The sequence below is a fragment of the Palaemon carinicauda genome, chromosome 6, assembly GCF_036898095.1.
Source record: "Palaemon carinicauda isolate YSFRI2023 chromosome 6, ASM3689809v2, whole genome shotgun sequence".
In the NCBI taxonomy this organism is placed as follows: Eukaryota; Metazoa; Arthropoda; class Malacostraca; order Decapoda; family Palaemonidae; genus Palaemon; species Palaemon carinicauda.
Genome location: NC_090730.1, coordinates 14,599,436 through 14,609,435, shown reverse-complemented (window position 1 = coordinate 14,609,435; position 10,000 = coordinate 14,599,436). Strand labels below are relative to the sequence as shown.

Genomic DNA, 10,000 nt, shown 5'->3' with positions numbered 1-10,000 from the left:
ATTAGGATAATGAAAAACTCTATATAGATTTCACCTATTGTCAACTCTCTTCTACATGTATCAAGGCCAAAATAAAAATACGCCTTAGGTGTCTTGGCCGACTGTGTAAATTGTTACTCAATTTATTGGACTACCTGTGATGTCAAGACTACCTTCGATCATAACAAGGAAGTTAACCCCTCTCTCTCTCTCTCTTCCTCTCTCTCTCTCTCTCTCTTAATAGTAGATGTAAATATAGTTTAAGAGGTCCTTTATTGTTTATCGATATATCTCTCTCTCTCTCTCTCTCTCTCTCTCTCTCTCTCTCTCAACAGTAGACGTGAATATATTTTAAGAGGTCTCTCTAAGAAACATATCAGGAGTGAGCGTAGATGTGTTTAAGAATAAGCTCGATAAATACCTAAGATGCATCCCAGACCATCCAAGACTGGAAGATGCAAAATACACCGGAAGATGCATTAGCAACTCTCTGGTGGATATACGAGGTGCCTCACACTGAGGGACCTGGGGGAACCCAAACAAAAAATAAGGTAAGGTAAGGTAAGGCTCTCTCTGTAGTACGGGTTCTCTTCTCTCATGAGTAAGCACAAATCAGTGTAAAATTAGTTATTAAAAGAGCGAAATTTTGTTTATTTTAATTGTGAATTTTCCAAAAATTTTCAGGTACATAAATGCCTTTTTTTTAGTCGTGCTGAACTGACTTAACAAGTCAATAACACCGAAGGTCCAGAGAAAGCGATATAAAGGATTTAATTCGCCAAAATATGTTCTTAGAATCAATATATATATATATGTATATATATATATATATATATATACACATATAGATACATACACACACACACACATATATATATATATATATATATTCCTTTTTGAGTCGGGATACCTTAACGTGGTGAAAGGGGTTTCTGTTTCGCCATTATCAGCAAAGCTGTACTAGTCAGGGACACCCATACTAGGTTAGATTGTTGTGAAGCATCAGAAAAAAATTCTTCCACCATCACCAATCCGCAATAGCCAGCGTGATGATGAAAATTGGCCAAACTCCAGACATGAATAAAGACGTGTCTTAGGTCTTTGTATTGCAGTGGACTAGAAAAAGCTGCAGTTGTTGTTGATGTTGTATGTAATGGATGTGTTTTGCGCATGCGTGTAGAAAAACTCATTCATGTAGCGTCTTCTTTAAAATAAAAAACAGGATCATCACTTATTCTTTTGGACACCATTTTCTATTTCCTATTTATGTGGTCTGCCGAGTTCCGGTCCCCAGTGGCCCTTCCTGTGTGAAGAATAACAAAAGGGTTAAAACGGAGACGAATTTGGAAAGTGAATGAATGAATACTAATCGTCAATTATAACCGGTAGGATCAAGATGTCGTTGCCTTTTGAAGTTCCTCAGGCCTGATGTGGCTTCGATGGGGCCAAATAAGGAAAGGATGTTCCCCTTGAGCGGCAAGGAAAAGGCATCTTTGAAAAGGCCATGAACTCGCGAAAGGAAGAGAGCCTCTCTCTCTCTCTCTCTCTCTCTCTCTCTCTCTCTCTCTCTGATGCACACATTTTTGTATTCACCCATGTCATTTGAATTAAATAAAGTCTCTCTCTCTCTCTCTCTCTCTCTCTCTCTCTCTCAGCATGAGTACCAGCTACGATCTATTTAACTTCAGCAAATAAAAAGTTGATTGATTGATTATTCGATACTATCTGGCGTAGCAAATGAAAGTCATTAAATAAAGTTGTCAAACTTATTACAATGCCGATACAGGACAAATGGCACTGCCCCCTCTCATGTGTCTTCTACTTTTTATTTCTCTCTATTCTCGTAGGCATATCAAACGAATTTAGGATGAGGTAGAATTTAATAGCTATTTGTATATGTATGAAATGTTGGTTTATGCGTTTAATATATAAAAGTTCACTTTCTAATTCAACGTGTAATTCAAGTCCCAAAGTAAAAATCTCTAACATTTTCAAGTGTTTAGATACTTTATTTCAATACGCCATGTAATTTCACATCATCATGTACTTGAACATATCAGTTACTGGGTATGAAATGTTCTCTTAAAAACGTGTATACTGAGTGGCATGTCATTTGACCCTATTTAATAACCTATCAAGAGAACACTAGCCTTCCTTGTGCCCTTTTATTAGCAAATAACCAAAACACCATTGAAGAGAAACAGAGAAATGGCCTAGGCTGTATCATACATTTAGTGTCATACACTATTCCTCCGCTCCTGAGTCAGCCTTAGCAGTCCAGCATAGCCTTCTTCAGCCGACTGCCCTCCGATTAAATCCAGAATTCAAGGCGGCTCAGTTTTTATCTAGTTTAGTGACCCCCGAACCATCGAAGACGGGGGTTCAGCAGCGCAATTAGTTCGTGTTAGTTATTTCGCACAACGGATAACTTACGTGTTTGTGTTAATGCCGATGTGCTACAGAAGTAGGGGGGGGGGGGGGGAGAGGCTGGGGGCGTTTGAAGTGACAAGGTCAGAGGTGGATCGGTCGGGTTGTCTGTTGTGGAGGAGGCAGTATGATTTTGCGGTGTTCAGGTGGAGCTTTTCATGCTTGGGGAAATGTGGCCACCTGGGAAAGACAGACACAGACAGACCTGGGAAAGACAGACAGACAGACAGACAGACACAGACAGACCTGGAAAAGACAGACAGATAGACGCAGACATACATACTGATTCTTATTACTTCAGAGACTCGTGTATGAACATCCTGCTTTGTAAACAGACACACACACGCAGACAGACACAGACATACCTTGGAAGGACAGACAGACAGACAGACATATTGATCAAGCGCCCTCAGAGAGTCATGTATGGTCATGCTGTTTTGTAAATAGACACACACACAGACTGACTGATTCATAGTGCTCTAAGAGAGTCAGAAGTTGACATAGTATTTTGTGAACAGACAGAAACACAGACAGACAAATATGAACATGCTGTTTTTGTAGACTAGTTAGGAGAAACGTGCAAACAGACTTTCGTGTTGTTTTCACAGAGACCAGAATTTCTCGTGAGAAAAAAGAGAGTTGTGACTTACTTGAAGAGTCACCGTTATCAGAGAGAGAGAGAGAGAGAGAGAGAGAGAGAGAGATAATTTATTTGTTATGTTATTCTTCTTCGGTAAGGTGGAAAGGTAAAGTCAAATTATTTTATTTGATTTTAAAGAAAGAAGGAAGGAACAAGAGAGAGAGAGAGAGAGTCGAGAATTTTAGACGGGAAACATTTATTATTACAGTCTGTTTTATAAGAAACTTATAGTACTTGAAAGAAAGGCGACAACTTTAATATTATTTAAAAGTGGGAAAAGATGCAGACAAAGAAGTAGAACAAGAAGAAGAAAAAGAAACTACTTAATGATTTTTCTAAACAATCTCAAATTCAAAAAGACGAAAATTAATGATTTAGATATTTCGAAGCTGCAAAAGAAAAAAGGACGCAGTTTTCCGCCCCATATTTTGTTATTACTGATCTTAAGGTATTCTATAGTCTTTATTCATTGCTTCTCATGTAGTTTACTTATTTCCTTATGTTCTTTCCTCTCTGGGTTATTTTTCCTATTGAGCCCTTGACGTGTATCATCATGCTTTTCGAACTAGGAGTGTAGCTTAGCTGGGAATAATAATAATAATAATAATAATAATAATAATAATAATAATAATAATAATAATAATAGTGTCCCCTATATAATAAAAAATAAATGCTTGAATATATATATATATATATATATATATATAAGGAGAGGGAAGTAGTCATGCCCTGGTGAGAGTGAGATGGGGGATGTGTGCAAATTGTGTGCATGCATGTCTGTCAAAAATTTCGACATTTTTGACGGCTCGGGTACGCTAGTAGTAATAATATGAATTCTAATATATTCACCACATCTCTCACCCGCGGAAAGGAGTGGCGTATTTCAAGAATATTCCAACTTCGTCCATTGCGCCGTGGTTGTGTAAGTTCTTGCTGGATGTCTTAAGTCCCCCTCTTATCTAAAAACCGGATTGCCGATTGACGTCATCACTACCACGTGTTGGTGTTGCCAGTTTCGGGCAGATGTTTTTATTTCATCTCTAAATCATACTGTTTAGGCAATCACTGTTTTACAAGTGATGATTGGTTTGTTTTAGATATGATCTAATATATTACCGAGGGTGCTTCATGAAAATTATTGATTTATGATATAAATTGACTACTAAAACTTCTCGATGCTGGCTAACTGGCAACTCTGTCCTTGTGCCCAAGCAACGGAAGAGCCATAAAAAAATCTTTGAACCATAAATGAGAATAATACGTAACTGAGTTTATACTTTCTCTTCAAGGGCATATCTTTGATCAGGTTATCCTAATGTATAGCAAATGAGGAATTCTGAATTTGTATTCTATCATGAAAGAGGAAGTGAGGAAGTGGAGAAACATACTCGGTAAGAATCCAGTAAAGACCTTGTGGTCTAAATTTAGCCTTCGGTTTCGTGCCTGGCAAAAGTAGCGAGGTAGTGTTTTATTCACTTTTTTAAAAAGAGGAACATAACGAGACAGTTTTTAGTGTATTATACACAAACTAATCAAAGAAACTGGATTTATTCTTGTCTCAAATTACAATAAAATGTAGACATTTTTGTGCTTTTTGTTGGCATTGTGGAAAGCTGATAAGTGGGAAGTTGGCGACAATATTGTACTTCCTTATTAGAGAAAGCTGATTTGCGAGATGTGATAATGTCGTCTTATTTCCGCAGTGGAGAAAGCTGGATGGAAACGACTCGGGGACGTTTGGCCACTTCCTTATGACAACAAACAAGTAGGCCTAGAGGTGATCAATTTCCCTTTAGGCGTATAGGCCTATAGAGTTTTTTGCACATGAATCACGATATAAAACTTATAGGTATAGGTAACATTAACAATCGATTCTAGTTAAAGTTTTTTTTCTTTTTTTTCTTTTTATTAACCGGGAAGTTTAACCTCTTCCTCCCTAACCCACTTACCTACGGCCACCATTACACACTCTGGTGTCAATCACAAACTCTAGTAACCAGTACTCTCCATTGCAATATATGCAAGGAAATAGGCTGCTTCTCTCTCTCTCTCTGTCTCTCTCTCTCTCTCTCTCTCTCTCGTATATATATATATATATATGTGTATATATATAATATACTATATATATATATATATGTGTGGTGTATATTTATATATATATATATATATGCGTGTGTATATATATATATATATATGTGTGTGTGTGTGTGTATATATATATACATATATATATATACATATATATAGATATATATGGAATTTTTATGCTTTTTATCCTTATTTCTCGATTACTAAAATTTTCCTCTCAGGAATAGTATGAAATTATTAGCCTCATTTCACATACCACTTTTATCATTTTATACACATCATGGAAAATGAAACATAATTTGTTTCCTAATAGCGCTCGGGGCTAAGTGTGCATAACATTGGCGAAAAAGCGAAATATGGAAAAATAATTCCCCAACTTTAGTCATTGAAAAATTAACCTAAAATACGGAATGTATGTATATTAATACTTCAGATAGTTAGGAGGATAATTGTATGCGAGTGCTGAAGTCATGATAAGATACATCCAGTAAAAGCAGTGGGAGTTCTGTCTCTTGCTATTTATGAAAGGAGACATTTCTCATGTCCTATATATATATATATATATATATTACACACATAGACATAAAACACACACACACATATATACATATATATATATATATGTGTGTATATATATATATATATATATTTATATATGTGTGTGTGTGCATATATATATACCAATGGTACATGAGAAAGAAATGCCCCTTTTCATAAAAACTCGAATTTCTAAGCCGACACTCAAGCTATAAAATACTTAACATCTTTGAGATATATAAACAAGGCTTGATGCCAAACCAGAGGAAAACAGAATCCAAAGGAGAATTCCTACGCTAATGGGTAAGAGAATAAAAAAGATTTATGATGTTTTCTTGACAAGTGGTATCCTAACAATAATTCAATAATAATATTTTTTATTTTCTTCTACAGGCGACCAACTCCTACGCTCGTGACCAGTGGTTACATTCTATTATCTGGAAGGTGAGTAGAATTGACGAAGTGTCATTATATTTTGCTTTTATGAATGTGTTGTGTATTTTGTCTACATGTTTATTGTTTATATATATAATATATGTGTGCGTCTACGTTTATATGTATATATGTGTATATATATATATATATATATATACATACAGTATTATATACATATATACTGTATACGTATATATGTATATATAAATATATATATATATATATATATATGTATGTATATATATGTGTGTTTATGTTTGTGTGAATGCTTAAATGCTTATTTATGTAGGATATATATATATATATATATATGTATATATATATATATATATGTGTGTGTGTGTGTATGTTTGTATGAATGCTTATTTATGTAGGCTATATATATATATATATATACAGAGAGAGAGAGAGAGAGAGAGAGAGAGAGAGAGAGAGAGAGAGGAAGTTAAGTATATGTGTTGAGAGCTAATAAAAATAATTGGCTGAACATACCGTCATGAACTTCTAGCTAAGTCCTCTGGACCATCCGAGTTATTGGAAGAGTAGGAAATGTAAAGATGGCCAGAAGGAGTAGGAAATTTGACTGGGGATGAAAGATCAGAGTCTGAGATGATCTAGTTATATGGGTAAAATGGAGAAAAATAGGGTAGTGAAAAGAGTGTATGACTCCAAAGTGTTGAGAGTAAAAGAAGTAATGAAAAGAAAGCGCTTCAATAGCCAATGGTGTATAAGGATTTGATGAGATGCTGATGAGCCTTTTGTGTAGTAAATTTTCTTTGTTTCTTTTACCTAGAGATTTCATATCCTAAGGTAAAGATATATATATATATATATATATATATACACATATACTATATATATATAGATAGATAGATAGATAGATAGAAAACAACAGCAAATATATCCGTTTCTAGTCCACTGTAGGACAAAAGCCTCAGACATGTCTTTATTCGTGTCTAAGTTTTGGCCAATTTTCACTGCCTTGCTGGCCACCGTGGTTTGGTTATATACATATACCTGTATATGAACGGCTGCATTTGTTGTTGTTATTCTTGATGTTGATTGTTTATATATATATATATATATATATATACTTTTATATATATATATATATATATATACTTTTATATATATATATATATACTTTTATATATATATATATATATACTTTTATATATATATATATATGTGTGTGTGTGTGTATGTGTGTATATTGATTTATACACTTGTGTGTGCTGTGTACATTTACTGTACATGTTTAATGAGGAAAATGTAATACTATACTGTATGCTTTTCTGAAAAATAAACTTATTATTCATTGTTCCTTTGCTTTGTTGTTGATGAATCTTATACAGAATAACACTTTAATAACATTAATAACAGATTTTATGGAAATGTTTGTTATTCTTATCAATGCACTATAAAATAACAAAGATTTTGCTTAACAATTTAATGAAAGAAATCACTTAAACATTAATATTTTTTCTCTATTCACTTTGAATTTCCCATTTTTCAACAGCATTAATCTCTTTGTTCCCGTTGTCTTATTTCAAAAAGTATTATATATTTATTTTCTATCTTGCCTTTTTATTAATAATGGTTATATATTTCCCTCCTGTTTTTTAGAATCAAGAAAATTACACGCTTTTTACAATCCCCTTTTCTAATCAGATTTGTTCATGTAAAGACGGCCAATTTATTTTGTTTGTTTGACTTCTTTTGTTAAAAAAGTATTTTTTCCTCGTAAACATTATTGTGTATTTACACTAATCACTTCCGGTCCCAGCAGAGTGATGAGTGATAATAAATCTCGTAATTATTTCTCGTTCATAATTAAATACTCGTCTAGTTAATCCGCTTTGCAATATTGTTTTCAAAGGATTAGATTTGTTCCACTTAAAAGAAAAACAATCTTTTTCCCGTGAGGTTTATGTTCAGTTTTAATACCTTATCCGTTTTCAGCTAAAATTTTCTCTAATTTCGGGTAATTATTTAAACATCTTCCTTGTCATTTTTTTTATTTGAATTTCTTCTATTGCTCTAATTTCTATTAAGAATATCTTGTATATTGATAATCAGGATATTCCATTTAGAATAACTATTATTTCATTCTTGTCAATTTTAACTGAGAAAATCCATATATCTTTCTTTTTCCGTTCAAAACAATTCATGACATAGCACATTATCACGATCCTATTCATCAGATTGGTCGTTGTGTAGATACTGAGAAGTTGTTTGAAATTTAGATAAGTTTCAGTTTTGGAAAGGGTATCATTTCAAATTCAGAAACACACCTAAGATGGTCAGGAAGGTCTGCTGTATGTCTAATGGCAGTGTTTATAATACTGCAGATATATATATATATATATATATATATATATTTATAAATATATATATATATATATATATATTTGTTTATTCATTTATTTTTTTGGCAGAATTATAATTTCCTTTCTCTTCCCACAGAAAAACGTGTATAAATACCGCAATGTGCTCCGGACTGCCAAAAGACCCGAGGTGCTCTTGAAAGAGCTCAAAGTAAGTCCATAAGTTCCTTACTGTGTCTGCTTTGACCTTTTTTCACCTTTTGCTTTTATAGTGGAATAATACTCGTATCGTCGTCCTCGTACAGTTGGCTTCATTAATTCCGGTATACTTCTCGTGAAGCTATGGAGACTTTAGTGTACCTGAATTAATGAAGTCAACTGTACCATTGTATGCATGCTGATATATATGTGACCTTTTCTCACCATTTGCTTTTTGTACTGGAATAATACACGAATCTTCGTACTAGTGTATGTATGCGTATATGCTGATATACGTGTGAATTTTCATTTTGTATTAAAGAACATGCAAACCTATGTCCAATAGATTTATTTTAAGAAGTGTCACATGTGCTTTTGTGTGTTTAGTTGGCACCTGTGCCTGCACGCTCTATGCATATTACTAAACATATGCACGGAATTCTGTACATGTACAACTAACATTCCTGCTTAGTCTAGCTTAACTGTTCTCATCATGAATATTCCATCCCATATCTCTGTGTATATCTAAGTGATACTTGTGTGTTGATGTTTATTCCCTTGTACCCATCCTTTTTACGTAAACACTCCCTCTGCTGATTGTGTATTTGCTTTCCTAACGTTAACATCCAGTATTCCTAATGAAGAGAGCGCGTTCAAACCTTCCATGTTTGCTTGCATGTTCTGCGTTCATCTTTATTTACGAGTCTTGATTGTTCGTTGATTGAATGCTTTTGTTATTCGTTTATCTCTCTTATATATTTTTTCTTTATTTTTTCACAAATGGGTGTTCGATTCTATGTCCTTTTGATCTTGTTTGGAAGAATGTTAGCCATGATAATAGTAATGATAATTAGGAGGATGAGAATGATGATGATTATTATTACTATTATTATTATTATTATTATTATTATTATATTATTATTATTATTATTATTATTATTATTATTACTGTAATGTCTCTCAGATTCTACTATTTACTGTACTAAAATCTCAGGAGGATCCACAAAAACCCGTTTGTATTAAGTTACAATTATCACATCTTCTGGTGTATGGAATAAGTAATAACCATTGCTTCTGACGAGAATTTTCATCCATACCCGGCAGGTTTCTTTCATTATTGTTGTTATTGTTCTCTTCAGCACTTATTGCATAAGTTTTATGGTTGTTATGCAGGAAAGAGAAAGTAAATATCAAGAGGCAAATGATGTAAATATCATTATAAGTCAACTTATTTCGGCCACTTTCAATATGTGGTCTTCTTAAGTAGGTGAAATGAAGTCAAAATTAAATGTAATTTTTGGAAGTCTGTTTGGCCAATAATTGAACGAGAACAATGTTCATTGAAGGTTTAAAGATTACTCATGAATGG

The 10,000-nt window shown here is 33.5% G+C and overlaps 1 long non-coding RNA gene across 1 annotated transcript in view; it reads left to right on the top strand.

The window, feature by feature from the left end:
* LOC137642439 (uncharacterized) overlaps positions 1 to 8,644 on the top strand; it is a 97,953-nt gene extending 89,309 nt beyond the window's left edge. Inside the window, exons 2-3 of the long non-coding RNA XR_011044786.1 lie at positions 6,065 to 6,115; positions 8,573 to 8,644. This is a non-coding gene — a long non-coding RNA (uncharacterized lncRNA). The remainder of the gene's footprint in view (positions 1 to 6,064; positions 6,116 to 8,572) is intronic.
* The last annotated feature ends 1,356 nt before the right edge of the window (positions 8,645 to 10,000 follow it).